The sequence below is a fragment of the Bos taurus genome, chromosome 3 (assembly GCF_002263795.3).
Source record: "Bos taurus isolate L1 Dominette 01449 registration number 42190680 breed Hereford chromosome 3, ARS-UCD2.0, whole genome shotgun sequence".
NCBI lineage: Eukaryota > Metazoa > Chordata > Mammalia > Artiodactyla > Bovidae > Bos > Bos taurus.
Window position 1 is genome coordinate 98,131,395 of NC_037330.1, and position 24,221 is coordinate 98,155,615.

The following is a 24,221-nucleotide window of genomic DNA, read 5'->3' on the forward strand; positions in this document are numbered from 1 at the left end:
AGATAGAACCTGGACCTTGAGGTGAAAGCCACAGGCTGAAGATGGAGCAGAAAGTAAAATATAAGCCTGGTCCTTAACTTTAGGAAGCTGTCTCTTGGAAACTAACTTGGGTCTTTTTTTACCTCATTTAATGATGAAACATGTCTTTTTACTTAAATGGATTGCAGTTACATGGTTGTTCAGTTTACTGTTATTCTGTATAATGCAAATATATTATAAATAATATTTATACAAATTAAATATTTATCTTTAAAGTTTTCTTAAAATGAAAGACCAAAGGCAAGCATTTCAAGACTGGTGAGCCAGCTTACCAAAATTGCTTAAAGACCTACTTTCCTTCCAGATACTTTGAATGTATCTCACCCACTCTTAAACACACATGCAGGCTAAGAATCACTGAAATTATCTCTTATGTGTGTGGGAGATTTATATTTATGATTTATAAAAAGACATGAAGCATATTAATATATATGCAAATATGTATATATAAAGTGAATCACCTCATTACAACTTTTTTTTAATTTTCAGAGACTTAGTTACTTAAGGCACAATTTTGGCTTCTACTCTATCTAGAAATGGAACAATTAGTTTAGTCTATTTTAGAGATACCTTGAACAGATCTATGTTTTTTTATTATTATCATCAATCCAAAGGAATGAGTAGCACATACTTGTTGGTACTCAGTATACATAGAGTTATTTCTAAGCTCATTTCTAATGGAAGTTGAAATAAGTTTACTCTTTAAAATAATAGAGACCTACTGGACATACAACTTTTCTTAACCTCTAAAGCAAATTACTCTGAAGAAAAGAAGTGAAAAAGGAGCAAAAACAAAAACAAAGACAAATAAACATCAAAACAAAACCCAGACAGAATAAAAAGGACCTAAAATCAAAAATACTGGGTAGCTTCCTATGCAGCTTATATAGTCAAGCAAAGGAGTAATGAAGGAAATAAACCAAAGAGAAGCATCTCAAATTTTCTCATTTACTTGTTCCCCAAAATAAAAGACAGATCTAAGAAAGACTCCAGGCTCTTCAGAAAGGACCTCACCCAAATGCCTGCCGATCTCTACCTGGATCAGCTGGGCTCCTGCTGTCACAGAAACTGCAAGCAGATGTGCTGTGGTCACATGGGAACCCACAGGGCTTTCTGTAAGAACCCCAGTGGATGCCTGTGTGCAACAGCTTAGTTTTCCAGCCTAAAATGTATATTCCCCTCACAAAAGAAGTGCGAAAGTGGCGGTCTCACCCAATGTGTACGGCTGCTTGTTCAAACTCATTTTTACCATTAGGATGCAACAATTCTCAAGCAAGCACAGGTTTCAACTTGACTTGCCTCCCCTTGAAAGTAAAGCATGAAACAATGTTTATTATGTAACATGTCATCTGGATCAATTTAAACTATCTATGAAGGAGAAGGCACTGGCGACCCACTCCAGTACTCTTGCCTGGAAAATCCCATGGATGGAGGAGCCTGGTAGGCTGCAGTCCATGGGGTCGCGAAGAGTCGGACATGACTCAGTGACTTCACTTTCACTTTTCACTTTCATGCACTGGAGAAGGAAATGGCAACCCACTCCAGTGTTCTTGCCTGGAGAATCCCAGGGACAGGGGAGCCTGGTGGGCTGCCATCTATGGGGTCACACAGAGTCAGACACGACTGATGTGACTTAGCAGCAGTATGAAGGAGAAATAACACTATGAGGTCTAAAGAATATTATATAAGGGAATATTCTGACTATAATCTTTGAAAATGGAAATAGAAAGAATCTTCCTTGATAAAGGCTAGCTTTAAAAATCTCCAAAAACATTTTTTTTAATGAGGAAAAAAAATCTTTGCAATATTTCTCTTTTACACTCTGGCACAGTCTTAGTAATTTTTTTGTTTTTTTATCTGTCTCCTCTGGCAAGGGAAAGAAAAACATAAATAAACAGCACTTAAAATCTTTTAAACAGTGAGAAAATTCATCAACAAAATAAAAAGGCACCCTACTGAATGAGAGAAGATATTTGCAAATTATATGTCTGATAAGGGGTTAATATCCAAAGTATAGAAAGAACTCATACAACTCAGTGTAAAAAATTAAAACAACTTGATTTTAAAAATGGGCAGAGGACCTGAATAGACATTTTCCCAAAGACATACAGATGGCCAGTAGGCACGTGAAAATGTTCAACATTACTGATCAGGAAAATGTAAAGTAAAACCACAATGAGATATCACCTCATACCTGTCAGAATGATTCTTGTCAAAAAGACAACAAATAAGTGTTGGGGAGGACTTGGAGAAAAGGGAACCCTTGTACACTGTTGTTGGGAATGTAAATTGGTAGAGCCGCTTTGGAAAACAGTGTGGAGGTCCCTCAAAATATTAAAAATATAACTAGTATACAATTCAAAAAATAAATAAATAAATCTAAATAATTAAATGTTTTTATCTAACATGATCAGAAAGTGAAGCTGTCAAAGTAGCACAAGTATGAGAAAGGAAGGAGAAAAATGAACAAAAGTGGATGAAATAATTTACATGGAAAGTAATAAGAAAATAGAGAAATACAAATTTTCAAGAATAGTACTTTTCTCTAGCTTAAGTTAAATAATGTGTGAGATTGCTTAGGAATTTTAAGAATATTTTTCTAAACCTAAAAACCTGGATAACAATATCATGTTCAGGGAGGAGGAAAATATTAACACTTTATAGAACAGTCTTAGGGACTCTGTGGGAGAGGGAGAGGGTGGGAAGATTTGGGAGAATGGCATTGAAACATGTAAAATATCATGTAAGAAACGAGTTGCCAGTCCAGGTTCGATGCACGATACTGGATGCTTGGGGCTAGTGCACTGGGACGACCCAGAGGGATGGTATGGGGAGGGAGGAGGGTTCAGGATGGGGAACACATGTATACCTGTGGCGGATTCATTTTGATATTTGGCAAAACTAATACAATTATGTAAAGTTTAAAAATACAATAAAATTAAAGATAAAAGTTGCCATCATATTAGTCTACAGACCATAAAATTCTAATACAATGGTAGCAGAAGGGTAGGAGCAATAGGGTAGCTTAACCTCAAAATAATGTGGAAGAATTAACATTCACTAATAACAAAGATAATCATAAAACAGTAAAGAGAGATGTTTCTAAATTCACTGTACTAGACATTAGCATATATAATAAAGCCATTGTAAAAAGACACAGGGTGGTATTGGTGCAAAAAGACAAATCCACATGGAACAGACTAGAGAGATGAGAAAAGTAAATGCAGTATTTGATGCAAGTGGTGTATGTAGGTCTTTCTCCATTTGTCCCCTCAGATCCATTCTCTCCTTCTTTCCTTTATTCTCCAGCTTGCAGAGCTGCTCTCTACCAAGTCAGTCACCTGGGGTCCTTCCCCTTCTGGCCTATGAGAGTCATGGGAGACTGAAGGATGAGAAGAGAAAGAGGCCAAAGCATCTCTTTCCTTGCTCCCTTCCTGTTTTGTTGCCACACATCAGGGGGCTCATCCCCCTACAACTACAGCTCCTGCCCGTAGCCCATCATCCACAGCTCCAGATCATCCAGGCTCCGACAACACTCTTCGTCATTTGTCATTAATGTATGAGGGGTGACAAGTTCCAACAGTAGCCAACAGTAGCCAGATCTTGAGGATCTTGTTGACTCACATAATTCCAATCACTCTTAAATAAACATGTTCTTCATTTGATGATATTCAGAATGTCATTTGAATCTGCCTTGTAGTTCCTTGCCAAAACCCTGACTAAAAACAGGTGGAATCACATATCAGTTGAAAAAAGGGGTTCCAGAGGAAAATTTGTTCCCTCTATGGAAAAAAAGCATGCAAGTAAAAACTCAGGATAATGTCTTTGAGGTACTGGGGTGCAAAGTATTTCTTAATAGAACCCCAAAGTACAAACTGTATGGGAAAAATTAATTTGACAACCTTAAATATCTACGCTAAATTAAGGACATTATAGATGAAGTTAGCAGATGTCTGACATGACAGTATGATATTTTCAAAGCCTAATGATATCAAGGGATCAATACCTAGATAGGAATGCCTGCAAATCACAGGGGAACAAGACAAAATCTGACAAATAATTTGTTAATAAGAAATCCGCAAAGGGTAGAACTGACTATCTAAACTTGTATCGAGAAATTAATAATCTTGCTAGTAAACAGATAAAGGCATATAAATGCAAAAGGAGATACAACTTATTACCCATTAGATAAGCAAAATTTAAAAGTTGGATAACACTGAGTACTGATAAGGATTAGGACACTGGGCATGTGGGAGTGAAAATAAACCCATCTATTCTGGAATCACTTTAAGTGTTAGTTGCTTAGTCATGTCCAGCTTTTTGCTACCCCATGGATTGTAGCCTTCCCAGTTCCTCTGTCCACGGAATTCTCCAGGCAAGAATACTGGAGTGGGTAGCCATTCCCTTCTCCAAGGGAATACCCTTCCTGATCCAGGGATAGAACCCAGGTCTCCTGCATTACAGGTGGATTCTTTACAGTCTGAACCACCAGGAAAGCCACTGAAATCTCTTAACAGCATTAAATTAAGGATTTAAGTATTTATGACATATTGACTATGCCAAAGCCTTTGACTGTGTGGATCACAATACACTGCGGAAAATTCTGAAAGAGACGGGAATACCAGACCACCTGACCTGCCTCTTGAGAAACCTATATGCAGTTCAGGAAGCAACAGTTAGAACTGGACATGGAACAACGGACTGGTTCCAAATAGGAAAAGGAGTATATCAAGGCTGTATATTGTCACTCTGCTTATTTAACTTCTATGCAGAGTACATCATGAGAAAAACTGGGCTGGAAGAAGCACAAGCTGGAATCAAGATTGCTGGGAGAAATATCAATAAACTCAGATATGTAGATGATACCACCCTTATGGCAGAAAGTGAAGAGGAACTAAAATGCCTCTTGATGAAAGTGAAAGAGGAGAGTGAAAAAGTTGGCTTAAAGCTCATCATTCAGAAAACAAAGATCATGGCATCTAGTCCCATCACTTCATGGGAAATAGATGGGGAAATAGTGGAAACAGTGTCAGACTTTATTTTTTGGGCTCCAAAATCACTGCAGATGATGATTGCAGCCATGAAATTAAAAGACGCTTATTCCTTGGAAGGAAAGTTATGACCAACCTAGATAGCGTATTCAAAACCAGAGACATTACTTTGCCAACTAAAGTCCCTCTAGTCAAGGCTATAGTTTTTCCAGTGGTCATGTATGGATGTGAGAGTTGGACTGTGAAGAAGGCTGAGCGCCAAAGAATTGATGCTTTTAAACTGTGGTGTTGAAGAAGACTCTTGAGAGTCCCTTGGACTGCAAGGAGATCCAACCAGTCCATTCTGAAGGAGATCAGCCCTGGGATTTCTTTGGAAGGAATGATGCTAAAGCTGAAACTCCAGTACTTTGGCCACCTCATGCAGAGAGGTGACTCATTGGAAAAGACTGTGATGCTGGGAGGGATTGGGGGCAGGAGGAGAAGGGGACGACAGAGGATGAGATGGCTGGATGGCATCACTGACTCAATGGATATGAGTTTGGGTAAACTCCAGGAGTTGTCGATGGATGGGAAGACATGGCATGCTGCAGTCCATGGGGTCACAAAGAGTCGGACATGACTGAGTGACTGAACTGAACTGAAGGACATATTTGGATATATACCTCTAAGAAATTCTTTTGAAATTGTCAAGGTGACATGCAAGAGAATGTTTCTGACATAAGAAGAAGGCTAGAAGCAGTCTCTGTAATAATCATTTCAACAATGGGGAAGAAAAAGCTATTTGACAACTCTGAAAGCAGGAGAAATACAAAGGAAAACACTCCAAGGCATATAATGACTAAATTGCTTAAAAATAAAAGTAGCCAGAGAAATGAGACATGTTAATTACAGGGGCCAAAAGATGAGAATCACTACTGACTTCTTAATAGAAGTGAAACAAGACATAAGAATACAGAAATGAGTAACAGGCTGCAAGAGAAAAAAAAAAAGTCAGCCTTAACCTCTGTATCAAGTTAAAATGTAAGTCAGAAATCTTCAGAAAAATTAAAGCAGAAAGAATTCTTTGCCTGCATTTCTAGGCTACCAGAAGTATAAAATGAAGTTTTCAGGATGAAGGAATATTATTCCATATGTAAATTCCAATTTATCAGAGGAGAAAAGTTCTAGAAATAGTAAATGGGTGGGTAAATTTAAGACATCTTCTCTCTTAATTGTCTTTCTTAAAATACTATTGGCTGATTACTGAAAAATAAAAATATGATTTCAAATAAATTTCTGTAAATAAAGTGACCTAACATAGCCTAGACAGCATATTCAAAAGCAGAGACATTACTTTGCCAACAAAGGTCCATCTAGTCAAGGCTATGGTTTTTCCTGTGGTCATGTATGGATGTGAGAGTTGGACTGTGAAGAAGGCTGAGAGCCGAAGAATTGATGCTTTTGAACTGTGGTGTTGGAGAAGACTCTTGAGAGTCCCTTGGACTGCAAGGACATCCAACCAGTCCATCCTGAAGGAGATCAGCCCTGGGATTTCTTTGGAAGGAATGATGCTAAAGCTGAAACTCCAGTACTTTGGCCACCTCATGCAAAGAGTTGACTCAATGGAAAAGACTGTGATGCTGGGAGGGATTGGGGGCAGGAGGAGAAAGGGACGACAGAGGATGAGATGGCTGGATGGCATCACTGACTCGATGGACGTGAGTCTGGGTGAACTCCGAGAGTTGGTGATGGACAGGGAGGCCTGGCGTGCTGCGATTCATGGGGTCGCAAAGAGTCAGACACGACTGAGCGACTGAACTGAACTGAAACAGTCATAATAAGCTAAGAAAGATAAGATCAAATAGGGAATTTTTAAAATCCCTATGAAATAAAAAATCACGTTCTCTTCTCTGATGTAAAAAAATATATATATATAATACAGTTGATAACATGCAGAAATAAAAAAGAATAACAGTAGCACAAAAATGGGGTAAGAAGAGAACAGAAGTCTACTCTTGGGTGTTTCTTATGTTATACATTAACTGACATGATATTTTAAAGTGTACTTTGACAAGTTAAAGATGTATATTTCAAAGCAAATGCAACCATTAAAAATCCATAATTAATAAGAAAGTAGTAGAATGCTAAAAGATGCTCATCTAGCATAAAACAAGGTATAAAAGGAAAATACAAGAGACTTCAAACTAGATAAAAGTGAGGTATCATATCATTATATTATTATAATTTTAAATTAAATATAAATACACAAAAAGTTTAAAAGTAAATGCTTGAAAAAATATATACTTTGTGAACAGCAAACATATTAATATCTTACTATATTAATATCAGGCAACATAGACTTCAGAACAAACAATATTAACAGAGATAAAGAGGAACAGTACAAAGTGATGAAATGCAATTTATCAAGAAAACATAGAAATCATAAATGTGTATACTTCTAGCTAAAGACATTCAAAAGACATGAAGCAAAACCTGACCAGACTAAAAAGAGAAATAATCAAATCCGCAACTATGTTGCACATTTTAACCCTTCTCTTTCAGTATTTGATAGAAAAAGTAAAGAGAAATAAGGGCTTTTAAATCCTATAAAAAATTAACACTATATTTACAAAAGATTATACACAAGTCAGTATAAAACACTAATTTTTCCTGCATGGAAATAGTATACCAAAAACTGGGGACAGAGCATAAGAAGTGAGAGAGCTCTTCCCTAAGGTACACAGGACCTTCCTCAAGTGCAAAATAGTAGCTGCTGATGATTGAAGAAAACATGAGAGAAATTCTTTCAAGAAACTCCTTCCAAAGTTTATACAGAAACCAAGCTTAATATCAAAAGCCAAGCAGGTTTTTGAGGAGTAAATTGACATAGTGCATACAAAATGATATGGGAAAGTTCAGAATATTGAATAGACAAACAATTTTTAAAGGAACAAAGTTAGAGGCATCATTTAAATTCAAGATGTATTATATTATTTAAATTCAAGATATAGTATAAAACCATTATAGATATATAATGGTCAGAGGGATTGATACATATGTTAGTAACTGATTTTTGACAAAAAATTTTGTAAAAAATTTGAACAAAAAATTTGGATGCATTTTTAGACAGTATTTTATTTCACTGATCCATCTGTGTGTCTTTACAGCAGTCGAACACTGTTTTAATTAGTGTAATTTCATATTGAGCTTTGAAATCCGATTGCCCAACTCAGTTCTTCTTTTTTGTAAATCATCATGTAAATATCTACAAATTTGGATAAAAGGCATTCCATTTTCTACAAACAACCATTCTCCTTTAGAGAACCAACTTCTGGGCTGTTCCTGGACTCTAATAGACACTAGTAGCCTGATAAGGAGACAGTGGATAATCATAAAGATCTACACTGGCTCATGAACACCACCTGGTCAGAATCGTGGACTAAACCAAGTTGTAAGATTAGTGACGACTGAGAAGTTACATGTGTGAATTCACCTCTTACAATGAGCACGAAGTATGAGCACATTTGCGAGTTATTTGCATGTCATCCAACGTTGCCTATTAGGGGAAGCCCTCAATTAGCCACGTGAGTAAGGTGCCCATCCTGTGAACATCCATCAGTCTCTTTTATGAGCAACACTGGTACTTGTTTAATAGGCTCAAGTATTTGCAGTGGGATGTGGGGTAATGCATGAGCTCAACAAGATGGATTTTCCCTCTGCATGGCTTCTGCCTATTGGAACCATTGATCTCCCAACTGTCAATACCCAGGATTAAACATTAAGCCCCATATCTTCAGCTAATGTCCTGCATGACAAATCATTCTCCACTAATTTATTGTATTGGACCTCTGCCACCCTAAAGAAAAGGAAAATTTGTTTTCACTGGATGGGATAATTATCCCTACGTGTGTTTGCCTTCCTTGGCTACAGTGGTTCTGCCAGCATCACGAAGAACAGACGCAACAATGCCTTATTGTCACTGTGGTGTTCCTTACAAAGTATTAATATAGTTTCTAATTGAGGAACTTATTTCACCATAAAAGAAGTGGAGTGATGAGTTCCTACCTATGGGATCTGTGGAACTTACCATATTCTCCTTCACACAGAAGCAGCTGATCTTATAGATCACTGGAATGGCCTATTGAAGACTCTTGTTACGGTGCTAGCTGGAAAGCACTATGCACACAGCTGCAACGCTACTTCATAAATTGCCGTTCTTTTTCTGAACCAATGACTTGCAAGTGGTGCTTTTTTATTCCATTTCCAAAATATCTAGGTTTAAGACTAGAGAAACAAAGATAGAAGAGATTTCTTTTACTATCACACCCAATAATCCACATTCCTACTCTTGCTTTCTATTCCCACAATTCTGAACTATGTTAGGTTAAAGACCTTCTCAAGGAAGGAATAACATCATAAAAGTAAGCAGTGTTTGCCTGGTGACATGTAAGTGGAGATTGCCACCTAAATGACTTGGGCTCTCCATGCCACTGAAAGTGAAATTTCCTCAGTCATGTCCAGCTCTTTGTGACCCCCATGGACTATACAGTCCATCGAATTCTCCAGGCCAGAATATTGGAGTGGTAGCCTTTCCCTTCTCCAGGGGATCTTCCCAACCCAGGGATCAAACCCGCCCGCACTGCAGGTGGATTCTTCATCAGCTGAGCCACCAATCAACAGGGAAATTAAAAGGTATTGAAATAAGGGTACAAGGGACTTCCTTGGTGGTCCAACGGCTAAGACTCCACACTCCCAATGCAGGGGTCTCGAGTTCAATTCCTGGTCAGGGAACTAGATCCCACATGCTGCAACTAAGGGTTTACATGTCACAACTAAAGATCCTGCATACTGCAAGGAAAATCAAAGATCCCTCATGCCACAACTAAGACCTGACAGAGACAAATAAATAAATAAGTAAGAATATTAAAGGGAAACAGATACCATCAAGGCAGAGAGAATCCAGGGGATTCTCTTGAATACATCTAATTACTTCAAGGTCAGTAGTACATGCTAATTAAAGACCACAGTAATAAAGGCAAGACTGCTAAAGACTCAGATGCTTTAGGAATAAAGATTAGGGTCTCCCCACATTGGAAAGACTGATGTTGAAGCTGAAATTCCAATACTTTGGCCACCTGATGCGAAGAACTGACTCATTTGAAAAGACCCTGATGCTAGGAAAGATTGAAGGTGGGAGGAGAAGGGGACGACAGAGGACGAGATGGTTGCATGGCATCACTGACTCAATGGGCATGAGTCTGAGTAAACTCTGGGAGTTGGAGATGGACAGGGAGGCCTGGCATGCTGCGGTCCATGGGGTCGCAAAGAGTCGGACACGACTGAGCAAATGAACTGAACTAAAGAGCCCCAATACTCAGAAGTGAGGGGAAATGGAATATGGACTAGATAGAGGAAAAGTTATAAATGTTATTTATAGCTTCATAACTAGTTTCTGACATGAGCAATGTAGCAGCAATACCTTCTTTCTCTCTTATTGGGGAGGTATTATAAGCATACTCCATGTAACTTCTTCCTCAGGGACTAGGTAAAATTGTACTTGAAATACTGGAAATCAGAGTTGATTAGAAGGCTTGCTATTCTAAGAACTATGTCATATATGTCAGATATGAAATCATATATATATAAAATATGTATTATATATACATATATAAGCATATATATATATATATATATATATATATATGCTTGCTGGAGAATCCCATGGGCAGAGGAGCCTGGAAAGCTACAGTCCATAGGGTCACACAGACTCAGACATGACTGAAGTAACTTAGCACTCATGCACATACATATATTATATCTGCATTTTCTCCATTAATGGAATATGAACGTGTCCTATCTGTAGTGACCTGTGTCCATTACCCTGTGGCGCACCGACTCCTGGCCTTCTACGTTTTTGAAGATGCTTGTGCTTGTGCTCAGTTGCTTCAGTTCAGCCCTCCAGGCTTCTCTGTTCATGGGATTCTCCAGGCAAGAATATTGCAGTGGGTTGCCATGCCCTCCTGCAGGGGATCTTCCCGACTCAGGGATCGAACCCATGTATCCTGCATCTCCTGCTTTGCAGGTGGATTCATTACCACTGAGATACCAAGGAAGCCCATTTCTAAAGATGGCAGGCACTTAAATCTAAGAAAGACCAGGTTAAATGAACCTGGTCATAAGGAAAAATCAGAATGAATCATTGTCTTAAAGAAGAATAAGTAATCCTTTTTCTTACCCTGAACCTGATACACTTCTCCTGCACTTCCTATTGCTGTTAGTGTCCATAACCAAATGGATAAAAATAAGGCCACCATGATTTCTGCATCTGCTTTTCCCAGCATCTCTTTGTCTCGGAACTCATTGTTTTTCTTTGTGAATTTTCCCAAAATGAACCAGTAGCAAACTTCCCTTCATGGAGCAGAGCAGGAGAAAACAGTGTAAGGAAAAACAGACCAGAGCTCCAGGTATGTTTCTAATGAGCAGCCATGTTTAAAAACAACTGGACTATGAGGATCTTTTACTTTTATCTAGCTTGCTTCACTCTTTCTATTTCATATTCAGTACTCCATTTCATTTGTTTATGTTCTCCAGTTTCTTCATCTCTTCTTTTTTTTTTTAAATATTCTTACTCAAGCCTTTCTCAAGGGCAGTAGAAAAGTTCTAGTATACATATATACAAATAATATATATAATATATATTTTAGAAAACTTCTGAATTTTTGCCTAACTAAAAAATTTATAACACTTTGATTCTACTTGTTTGACTTAGTATGAATAGAATGCTAGATTTCTAATTTAAAAAAAATAGATATGTGACAAGCAACAAAGGTTTACTGTATGGCATGGGGAATTATAGTTAATATCTTGTAATAAGCTATAATGGAAAATAATTTAAAAAATAATACATGTGTATATGCATAACAGAATCACAAAAAATTCTACTTTTTGAAGTTTAGTAATGTTTATCTTTTTACCAGTTTTTCTAAATGTCCTATGGACATCTAATAATAATGTTTGAGATTCAAAATTTTAAATATATTTGTGTAGGATATAAAATTAATATAAACAGAAATCTGCTATATTTAAATTATTAATGACAAAATTCAAGATGCTCCTATTATTTTTTCTGCACTTGATAAAAAGTTCTCAGAGAAATTTTAATATGCCTCACTATGATTATATATTTTTTTGTTTTTCCCTTATATCTCTTCTTATTTTTGCTTTGTGTGTCTTTGTTTCTTTGTTGTTAGGTGTATCATCATTTATGATGTCTATCTTCTTTGTGAATTGTACCTTTTATTATTAAAAATATTCATCTTTGTTTCATTTTTTAAAAAATTATAGAATGGAACCTAGATTGGAAGAGGATTAGACTACCCACCCACCTATGACTTAATCCATCCAAAATTTTGACAAATCCTTCCTCTTTCTATGTTCCCAGAAACACCACCTTGGTAACTGCTGCTGCTGTGCAGTGAGAACAGAGTGAGGCAGGACTGCACTAGCAGCCAGCTTACTCTCGGTGAGTGATTCAAATGAGCATCCTCTAGTCAAGCCAAGGCAAGTCGACAGTAGCATAGGTATATCCAAGCATCAGCCGAACTCCTAAATGAAGGAAATCCCCTCTCTGGTATCACATTACAGAGCTTGACTTGGTCTTTTTTGTTTGTCTGGTATAACTCTCCTGCTTCTGGAACTGGAAATTTGTATCATCAATTATCACTGTCTTCTGAAATCCTAAAGAAAGTAAAATAACCCTCACATTTTGGGTAAAGAGAAGGAATTAATCAGAGAAGGGATTTGACTCTGACCTGTTGTCAGTTATGGTCAAGAGGTTAGAAGACATTAGGTATATCGAAAGTTAGAGTCCAGAGCCAGGATGTGACTTCTCATCACTTCTAATCACTATGCTTGCCCATCAGAGTTCCAGTGGTTCATGCTTAAAGAATCTCAGGGCATAACATGGTCACAACCAAACAGACATTTTTCCCCTTTTGGAGCTTTCCCTTTTGTGTCTTGCTTGTGTCTGTCAGGGATCTTTCAGTCTCTCAACGGTGACCTTTTAGAGATTTCTAACTCATAAAGCCCACTGGACTCTAGACAGCAGATCCAATAGCCCCTTCCAGGTTATTATGACAAAGCACAGAGGCAGTTCAGGGCTAGGTCTTAATGAGATAAAAGAACAGTTATAATAAGAAAATATGTGAGAAAACCTGTGGGTGTAAAGGTACTGTCAGAAATTATTATTTTATACTGTAAGATTTCAGACAGGTGGAGTAGTTTCTGATGATGACAACTGAGCTCTAAGAAGGCTAGTAATTTCAGCTCCTTATCATCAACAAAATTGCTGGCTTAATGTAAGAACCAAATGAGCTTGTTAGTGCTCCCTGCCCAACCATCCTCCCCAACCCATATCATCACAGGATCAACCACCTGAAAGGAGATTAATGTTTGAAGAACAAATGCACTGTCTAGAATTTTACTCTAGTATGAGTTTAATAAAGAGATTTAATCCCTGTGGTAATTGACTTTTGAGAAATTATCTCCATGCAAATTGAGAAAAATGTGAGCTGATGTTGCCATCAACAGATCATAACACCTTGTTCCCTTCTGATGGGCAAAGGAAAGTCATGGGGAAAGAGGCCAGTCGTGTTCGGGGAAATTTCCTTCTCGTGGAAATCACAGGAATGGTTTTCTTAAATAGACATTTTCTTGTGCTGAAATATATAAAAGGAGTTTGTGATAAGTGGATGGGGAGCTTTAAAGAACATGCTCCCCTCTTAAACTAACAAAATAGAAGATATTGCTGGGGAGTGAGTGGACAAAGAGGAATTCAAGTCAAAGATTTTGCAGTAAAGGTCAAAGAACTTTGAAACCAGGAGTATTGGAAGTCTTCTTCTTAGGGCTATTGAAGCCCCATAAGGCTGTACAAGAACCTGTACTGAACAGAAGCATAATAATTGCTAATAACACCTATCAAGTGCCTACTATGAGTCTTACAATGTTCAGCGTTTTAGACACACCTAACAACTATTCTGCAAGAGAGATATGACTGTCTCAAAGCCTAGGCTGGAGCCAGGCATTGTTATCTTGAATGAATGAGTAGAAGTAGTGTGAAGGTTGGTCAATGTCAAAGGTAAGAAACTTAAAAGTAGTAGTACTACCTTGGTTGAATAATATCAATAAAAAAGAAAAATGGATTTTTACCTGAAAGGAAGAGTGTGACTTCTGAGAAAGCCTGCAGAATGCTGACTCTGCCTCTTGGCTCTGAGGTCCACTGTGGGAGAATTAAGTGGTAGCAATTAGTGACACCCACATGGTGGAAAGTGATTTCCACGGGGCTGAGTCAAGTTTTCTTCCAGGGAGTGGGTTAGTCAAGGTTTCCCAGAGAAACAAAACCGATCAGATGTGTATTCATATATAGAGAGATTTATTTTACTTATGTAATTGTGTAGGCTGACAAGTCTGAGATCCAGGGCAGGCCAGGAGTATGGACTCTCAGGGAACTTAGTCTTTTAAGGCTTTCAGCTGGTTGGATGAGGCCCAGCCATATCACTGAGGAGAATCTGCTTTACTCAAAGTTTACTGATTTAAATGCTAATTGAATCAAAAAATATCTTTACAGCAACGTCTAGATTGGTGTTTCACCAAACACTGGAAACAGTGATCTACCCAAGGAGCCATATAAAGTCAGCCATGGAGGGAAGTAGTGCCCTCCTCGTGGTCAGGTCACTGACCCTTGCCTTGGCCCAAGCCCAGCTTTGTTCCAGTGAGCCCTTCACGTAGCATCACAATGAAGCCTATTCTAGCCTATTGTTGACAATCTATTTAGATGTGGAGGTTCATCTAGCAAACAAAAGAGAACAGAACCCAGCAATGACAACCTCCCTGCCCAGTCTGTTCTTTGGGGCTATTTCAGCTGATTCTCTGAGCTGCTGGATCCTGAACCCTGCCAGCCTGCTGAAATATAATAACTATCTACTCAACATCCTCATCTGAACTAGATTCTACCCTTTTCTCTTACTGACTTCCAGGATCCCTACTGGGGGAACTTCAAATTCTGATGCCCTTGTGGTCCATGTTGTAAAACCCACACACACCTGGAGAAGGTGAGCAGCGTAACAGATTAAGTCACACTGGCCTACTGGCCTAGGTTATAATCTTGACATCGATTTTCTGTGTGCTGCGTGACCTGCAGCAAGGCTTTATTAAAAAGTAATATTGATTCTGTTCTCAAAGTGTTACTGTATTAAATGGAACTAAGTCTTCTGTTAATGTAACCAAACTACCACACTGCTGAACAAACGTCACTGCTGAGTTAGTTAAGTATGAATGTGAAGGAATACGTTTGTGACTTTGACATCCCACCTGCATTTATCTGAGACAAAGAAACTTAGGGACTACAGTCCTGCTCACCACTCAGCCAGAAAAGCTTGATTATCATAGCTTTTATACCAAACACAATAACTCTGAATAAACATGGAAGCATGGACCATTTATTAAATTAATTTTTATTGGAGTATAGTTGCTTTACAATGCTGTGTTAGTTTCTACTGTACAGTTTGTGAATCAGCTAAACATACACATGTATCTCCTCTTTTTTGGATTTCCTTCCCATTTAGGTCACCACAGAGCATTGAGTAGAGTTCCCTATGTTATACAGTAGGTTCTCATTAGTTATTTATTTTATACATAGTATCAATGGTATATATTCATCAATCCCAATCTCCAAATTCATCCCACTCCCCTTTCCCCCTTGGTATCCATGAGTTTGTTCCCTATGTCTGTGTCTCTATTTACTTTTTAAAGATTTCTTAAAATGGTAAGTTCTTCCTTTTGCAATTACATCTTATATGATAATAATTATGCGTCTAAATAGTCGAATCTAGGGCATGTAAGAGAAATAGATTTTTTTATTCTTACTTCTTTTTGCCTACACCATTACACTACTGAGTTCTGGTTCCCCTGAGAGCTAGAAAAGGAAACACTTCTGAATATTCAAGAAGAAAAAGGGAGGGAAGCATGAGAGACATGTTACTTCTAACCCACTGCTCCAACACATTTCCTTCCATAGTAGAATCCAATGATGAGGAAGACAATCGGTAAAGTTTAAGGGCAGGAATTACGGTTTCCACAAGGTCTCTGCAGACCTAACATATGTGGAATGGTGTGTTATCGTAAGTAAGCCTTGCTCTAGCTGAAATATCGTGTAAGATGGGATGGTAAGTGGGGAGTTTAAAGGAGCATAGCAGAAATTCCCTTGCCAGATAGAGGTTGGACTGAAAGGAGGATATAAACAGAGCCTAGAAGAGAATCCAGGTCATTCCTGGATGAGACTATAGTGACTGAAAGGTAAAAAGAAAGGAATGATTGGTAATAACATCTATTTCCCCTGGCACTGACATTCCCTCATTTTTATATGCTGCTCGATTATTTCAGTTCACATCCCTGCCCTAGATCTGCCTGGAATCCCATCTTCTCTGGGATGGACTACTAACTGGTCATGGTAGAAAAGCGACTGCCTCAACTGATCATAGACTAGGTTTGATTTGCTAATACGTATTTAGAATATGTTGATCTATGTTGATCTATATAAAATTGTCATTTTTCTAGGTTAAAATGATTAAATATCAGCAATTGCATGTTGTTCATACAACTTAAGTCATTATTAGCCTGTCACTCTTCTGTTTTATACTGATTTTATCAAGTTTGATATAAATATTATATTGGAGTGTTCACAAGTCTTAATTTTTTTATGTATTAATATAATCTTTGCATTTGTTTTTATCGTTCAGTCTCTAAGTTGTGTCTAACTCTTTGTAACCCCATGGACTGCAGCACACCAGCCTTCCCAGTCCTTCACTATCTCTTGGAGTTTGCTCAAACTCACATCCATTGAATTGTTGATGTCATCCAACCATCTCATCCTCTGTCACCCCCTTCTCTTTCTGCCCACAGTCTTATCCAGCATCAGGGTCTTTTCCAATGAGTCAGCTCTTTGCATCAGGTGGCCAAAGGATTAGAGCTTCAGTTGCAGCATCAGTCCTTCCAATTAATATTCAGGATTGATTTCCTTTAGGATTGACTGGTTTGATTTCCTTGTTGTCCAAGGGACTCTCAAGAGTCTTCACCAGCACCACTTCCTCTTTAAATATTTTGTAGAATATAAAAAGTTCGATCCCTGGGTCAGGTAGAGCCCCTGGAGAAAGAAATGGCAACCCACTCCAGTATTCTTGCCTAGAGAATCCTTAGGACAGCGGAGCCTGGCAGGCTATAGTCCATGGGTTTGCAAAGAGTCAGACATGACTGAGCACACACACACATTAAAATCGCTTGCTTTTGAAATTTACTTTATGGGTTGGTCGAAAGGTTTATGATTTCTGGCATTCATCATTCACAGTTTTTACATCATTTTGTGCTGATTTGGTCAAATCTCTGTGTGTAGAAATTTTTCAATTTTATTTAAACTTTTAATTTTATTGATATTGTCCCTGGAATGTTGTGCATGGTGACATCCAAGCAGCCCATGGAATTCAAGGTGGTGCTGCTGAGCCTTGGCTCTCCACAGTGGTGAGCCCTTGCCCACTTCAGGCCTCCTGTCTCTGAATGCCAAGCCACTGCTGCTACTGTTGCTGCTTCAGACACAGACCCCATTCCAACTAGCTATGTATCTAGTTCTTCAACCAGGGATTGAACCTGTTACCCCTGCCATGGAAGTGCAGTTTCTTAACTGTTGAACCTAGAGTTTGTCATACAGAGTGAAGTAAGTTAGAAAGAGAAAAACAAATATCGTGTATTAACACATATACATGGAATCTAGAAAAATGATACTGATGAACATATTTGCAGGGCAGAAGTAGAGATGCAGACCTAGAGAATGAACTTCATGGATATAGCAGGGGATGGATAGGGTGGGACGAATTGAGAGTAACACTGACATATATACTCTACATATATACACTACTATGTGTAAAATAGCTAGCTAGTGGGAAGCTGCTGTATAGCACAGGGAGCTTAACTTGGTGCTCTGTGATGACCTTAGAGGAATGGGATGGGGTGGGGTGGGAGAGACGCTCAAGAGGGAGGGGGTATATGTATACATGTGGCTGATTCATGTTGTTGTACAGCAATTATACTACAACTAAAAAATAAAGAATAAAAAAAAATAAAGAATATAGTTGTTATTGAAGATGGAGACATATAGAAGTTGTTGACAAAGAAGCTTGTACTTTGGAAAGTCAGCCTCACTCCTCAGCACTCACAGTACTCACAGTTGTCCAGCTTTCTCATGGATGAAGAAGGATGAGCCCACCTACTCTGACAAATTGGAATAATATGCTGCTATTATTATTATTATTATCGTCGCTTCAGTCGTGTCCGACTCTGTGCGACCCCATAGACGGCAGCCCACCAGGCTCCCCCATCCCTGGGATTCTCCAGGCAAGAACACTGGAGTGGGGTGCCATAATATGAGTGTCTCTTAAAAGATGATGAAGATGAAATTCAGGAGGAGTATGAGCAAATCCTCAACACCAATCTAGCAGAACAATTTGAATCTTTTGTGAAATTCACACAAGATCAGATTATGCAACATGTGAAACAAAGCCAACAAGCTACATGTCCTGAACATTTCTTGCATATCTGGGTACCAGTTTTGACCTCATGAGATAGTTGCTGCACACTTTTTACAACTGCTTCGATATCACATTTCAGCTCCAACTTTGCATCCTGAGAACGCTTATACATTTCTGCAGGTCCATTTTATACAACTGGAAAGACCTTTAAACTTTCTGGTTGCCACAAGCATATTTTTCTTTTCTGCTCATCAAATATACAGCTGTGCCCTACTGTGAGAGATTTTGCAAACAAAAATACCTGGAGCAGCAGTTTAGCAAAAATATGCCCTCACTGGCACTCAACAAATGGGTTCCCAAGCACAATTCTGGAAGTGTATGAAAGTGAGTGTATATATGTCTATGTATTTTAAGTTGTATGTGTGCTCAATCATGTGCAACTTTTTGTGATTCCCTGGACAGTAGCCTACCAAGTTCCTCTGTCCAAGAAATTTTCCCAGAAAGAATACTGAAGTGAGTTGCCATTTCCTACTCCAGGGGAATCCTCCCAACCCAGGGATCGAACCCACCTCTCTTGCATCTCCCCCATGGGCATACAGGTTCTTTACCACTGTGCCACCAGGGAAGCCCAGGTATTTTAAATTATTATTTTTATTGTGCAAATATTTTTGATTTTGGGGATTCTGGTTGTGAATTTTATGCACAACAGTTATGGTTAAAAATATTTGCTTGGTCTACAGAAGATTGTTAATGTTTTGTGATGATATAAGTTGTAACAGTAAATTGTTTTGTGTGTAGGTATTATTAATACTGGGACTATTTCCAGACACAGAATATGAATCATAAGTTAGGATGAACATTAGATGTGATTAGGATGACACAGCAAAGATCTGTGGTCCTAGGTATACAAATCCATGGTGAGGAATTAGAACAAACCCGAGACAGGATATTTGACACCTTACTCTTCCTAGTCGTGTTAGAACATGATTTTTTGATTCCAAGCCTTGAAACACCCATGTGGAATCTGTGCTCACCTCATGTACACAGGAGCTCCCTGGACACTGAACCTCTCGGAAGGGTCTCCTCTGTGGCAGGAGCATCAGGGTTTGCCTGGGAGCACAACAAAGGTGGGCATAGGGCTGGGCCAGGCCCCGGACCCACTGCGCCTCGGAAGGTTGACTCTTTGCAACCCCATGGACTGTAACCTGCCAGGCTCCTCTATCCACGGGATTTCCCAGGCAAGAATACTGGAGTAGGCTGCCATTTCCTTCTCCAGGGGATCTCCCTGACCCAGGGATTGGACCTTCGTCTCCTCACAGTTATATCCTCAGTGCCTCTACCAATTCTTGTAACAGGAGAGGTGCTCGGATATTCATTGAATAAGGGCATGACCATGAGACACTGAACAGGGTGAGGAGAAGGAGAGATGCTTTGACTCCAGCACAAAATTCAACCAGCCCAGGCTACGCTTTGTTCCCACAACTTCTCATCTAACCTCAAATCCACTTGCTTCTCTCCATGGCTAGAGAATTAAAGATGACAGGGTGTCTTTAACGGCTCTTGCCTCACCTCCTGTTCCTTTACTCCTGATTTGTTGTTTGTTACATCTTTTGGTATATTTCAGAGTCTCTGCTTTTCATGATCTTTCCAAACACGATATTCATGACTGTGATCTTGACTCAGCCTTACTTTCATCCTGTCTACTGATCTATGTTTCAAGAGTAGAATGAGTAACAGTAAAGGGGAATAAACATGGAATTGAAGAAGACAGTTTTTCTCTGCTTGTCACTGGAGACAAAACAGTTATTTTACTCCAGGGAAGGGCTGTGCTGGGATCTTATCCCCTCTCAGCCTCATAGTCCAAGGCTTGATGCTCTGCAAGGATCCAGAGAGATGGTGGAATCACCAGAAAGACTATCTCAAAAGCATCTGTGTCATCTGATCAAATATGTATCATACAGGATGCCAGGCTGTTCAGTTTCAAATGACAGGGGAGCCTTGTGTATTTCAGTCCATGGTTTCACAAAGAGTGGGACACAACTTAGCAACTGAACAAAAACAAAACAGGCTGAGAGGAGGTGTACATGGATGAAGTAAGAATAAACAAGATTAAAAAACATGTTTTTCCCCCCTCTGGCATTTTATTAACCATCAGTGGACATCCTGACCTAGAGAAACATAGTTGGATGCAAATTCGGACAGACATTGGCCAGAGCTGCTGGTTGAGTTCCTTTGAAAGCCAAGCTGCAAAGGCTAAAAAATACATGAGTGCCATCTAGAGGTAAAATTCACAGGACAGGCTTTTAAAAGTCTGCTGTTAGAAAAGGAGTAACAGAGATATGCTCCCAGAGACCCCCTAATCCTGGCAGTCTGATGGATGTCATTAAGGAATTTTTTTCACATCTTGGGTCAACATCTGCCTCCATTTTCCCTGACCACTGCACACCACAGCAACCTCCCTTTCTCTGACTTTTTCTAAGATAGTTTCTTTATCATCAGTTCAGTTCCAAGTCAGAGCACTTTCAATCTTCAACAAATATTTTTTAACATATTCTTTGATCCAGACTGATCAACAAAGAGACTGCCTGCTGACTCACAACCAGTCAGCCCTGGGGCTGGAGGGGCACTGGGCAACCTCCGGTCCCCTTGGTTGGAGCACACTGTATGTCTCTGAAAAGTGTTCCCTGCCCTTGTCAGGACAGGATCTTCTGAAAACCATGTCCCACCATCTCCAGAACAGGTGAACCTTTGCAGGCAGGTCATTATGCAGTGCAGATCATGGGCTTGAAACTCAGCAGGATGTAATACTGAATCCTAGCTCTGCTACTTACCCAAAGTGCAAACTACCTAATCTTGAGCAAATTACTAAGATTTGATTTTCTACTTTGTTAAATGGAATGATAGTAGTTACCTTGTGGTCTTATGGTAAGGATTAGAGACAGTATTTATTATTTATATAGGACCTAGCACAATTCTTGAAACAAAGAAAGTGGTAAGAACTTATTAGCTTTTTCTATCACTCTAATAATAATAAAAATTCAAGCTTTGAGATTAACTCACCTACCTTGCAAAATTGTTGACAGGATTAAATTATGTACACATGTATGATAGACTGCCAAGTGACACGGAACTTAAGATTTTTTTCATCAAGAGAAATTGCCAGTGATTTCTGACACACACTGTTTTTATCACCTTGAAGTAGATCTTTGGTTTTCCTTTGAACACTTTAGACACACCTCTTAGTTATCACCAACGAAAGGCACCAAGTACACACTGAGATGTGGGATGGGATGTGATAGAACACTTTCAGGTTCACAAAGACTGTTCTTTGCAAGACCTCCCAAGATCTGACCACTTAAAAGAAGGAGATAAACTTGCCTGGAGTTGAGGAATCTCCAGGAAGATTACAGTCTCCTTGACGGACGGACTGCACTTGGAAGCATCACTCCACCCTCTGTGCTACGTGACGTTCTCGAAAGTTCTTGATACTCTTGGACCTCAAGGGAGGTAGATATTCTAGGAGGGTAGACTTGAACAATTAATTAAGAAGTGAAACGTCTTGTAAACCTTATTGATGCCTCAGACTGGCGAAGAGGGTCATTTAAACATTGCATCTGGATGATGGTAGTGCTCAGTCAGTGGGGGTTCTATAAAACTGAAGCTAGAGCTCATTTCACTTAAAAGCAGGCTCATCTGGGTCCCTGTAGCATCCTCTCTGTGATACCCACTCTCTGGTTCGGCCAGAGCGCTCTCAGGATGGAGGGAGAGACTGCAGGGCAGAGAGGCAGGCCAGGCTGCCAGACGCAGACGCAGCTCAGAATTCTGAAATGTTCTTCACATGCTCCTCCCCTTCAGTGCACGAGGTTCTCTAGCAGGGAGGCATGTCTCAAAACAACACTTACCCTTTGGATATTTCTAATATGAACTAGCTGGAAGTGGTGCATCTGAAGAGCAGCTGCCCAAGCTGCAGACCGTTCTTCCTTTCTCTTTCCCTTTTCCCCACCACTGTTCCGTTTCTGGCACAGGATACAGGGAGAACAAACAGGGGAGGGAATGAAGTAATAGTTCTTATGGACGTGACAAAGTCCAGAGGCCTCCAATGTCTCTTGAGTGTGTTGTACTTTCTCTCCCGGTGGACTTCCTGTGTTTGCTACATGAATAATGCACTTTTAAGCACTTGAAACAACACAATGGCAACCTTAACAAAACGGCAATTTGAAGGTAAACTGCCATCACTAATTTGCATCTCAGCAGCGCAGCCTTCTTTTAATGCACACTTAATTACATTAGAGGCACGGGGGATAAATCATATTCTCATGGCCCGTTGATGGGATTACCCCACGGACACAAACATCCAGAACTATCTTGAGGTTTATTGGTGACAAATATCAGCCCATTGTCCTAATGGTGAAATAACATCATCTACTACTACAGGATACAAATTATATTTAGTGAAATACCTTAAAAGCAATCTCAGAATTACAGGCAATGGGAGTTTGGGGGTTCGGAAAAATAACCCACGCCTTTTTCAGCCATGGCAACATACTGTAATCACCTGGGGAAATTTTAAAAAATAGCAATGCACAGGCCCCACCTCAGACCTATTAAGTCAGAATCTCTAGGGAGAGAGCCCAGTTATCAGGATATTTTCAAACTTCCCAGGTGATTAATAAGTACAGCCTAGAATGAACAGCACCAACATAAATCAACTCTGTGATTTTGCAGGCGGAGGCTCGAGGCCCTCCGGTGGAGGGTAACTGATTTGTGTAGGGCTCCCAGGGGTGGCTGGAGAGCAGAGTCTGGAGCCTCGAGTTCTGCCCAGCTGGCACTCTTCCCTCATTGGTTCTCCCTTTACCCCGTGTCTGCCTTATCAGTAAACAGAGGATGTGAAAGCCATCAAGCCACTAAAGCTGCCCTGAGGGGGAGCCCTGAGGGAAGTCCAGTGTGTGTGTGTGTGTGTGTGTGTTCAGTCATGGCCGACTCTTGGCAACCCTTAGTCTGCCAGGCCCCTCTGTCCACAGACCTTTTCAGGCAAGAATACTGGAGTGGGTTGCATTTCCTCATCCAAGGTATCTTCTTCCTCCAAGGGATCTTCCTGACCCAGGGATCAAACCCCGGACTTCTGTGTCCCCTGCAGGTGAATTCTTTAACCTGCTGAACCATCGGGTAAGCCCTGGTGGAGACAAAGGGACTGCATGCAGCTAAGTCCTCAGCTACAGCAGCCCTGCCCTCCCCACCACTGGTGAACTCAGAGGGAACTCAGGGTGGAAAAGGATAGGATGCTGGCCCTGGGTAGCTAAGGTGTATATCCGAGGAATGGTTTCAATAAGCCCAGAGTTTTGCACCTTCCCATGCGCAGAAAAGCACTAAACTCCTTAACTCAAGATATCTGGTTTTCTTTAATTAACAGTAATCGTTTGATGTTCAGACTATCTGGCCTTTGTTGCAAAAACTCCCATATATCCTGGCTCCTCCCTTAGCCTGCCAGGCTTGAAGTCCTCAGAATGTCTGCTGAATGAAACAGTTTTCAATATTTAGGTGTGCTTTTTTTTCCCCCCTGACCTCCCCAATGGCCCACCTTGGACTCCAAGTCTTATTTCATTCAGTGACTCTTCAGATTAGCACACCTACTATGTGC

The 24,221-nt window shown here is 39.7% G+C and overlaps 1 protein-coding gene across 3 annotated transcripts in view; it reads right to left on the reverse strand.

The window, feature by feature from the left end:
* LOC112445889 (selection and upkeep of intraepithelial T-cells protein 9-like) overlaps positions 1–14,996 on the reverse strand; it is a 37,111-nt gene extending 22,115 nt beyond the window's left edge. The window contains exons 1-2 of one of the 3 annotated variants that reach the window (XM_059885142.1): positions 14,217–14,996; positions 9,097–9,293 (exon numbers count right to left, since the gene is read on the reverse strand). The gene's annotated coding sequence lies outside the window, so the exon portion shown is untranslated. Of the gene's footprint in view, positions 1–9,096; positions 9,294–11,244; positions 11,414–12,820; positions 13,395–14,216 lie in introns of those variants that run through there. The other 2 variants (XM_059885143.1, XM_059885144.1) reach the window with 2 other exon arrangements.
* Positions 14,997–24,221: the final 9,225 nt, after the last annotated feature.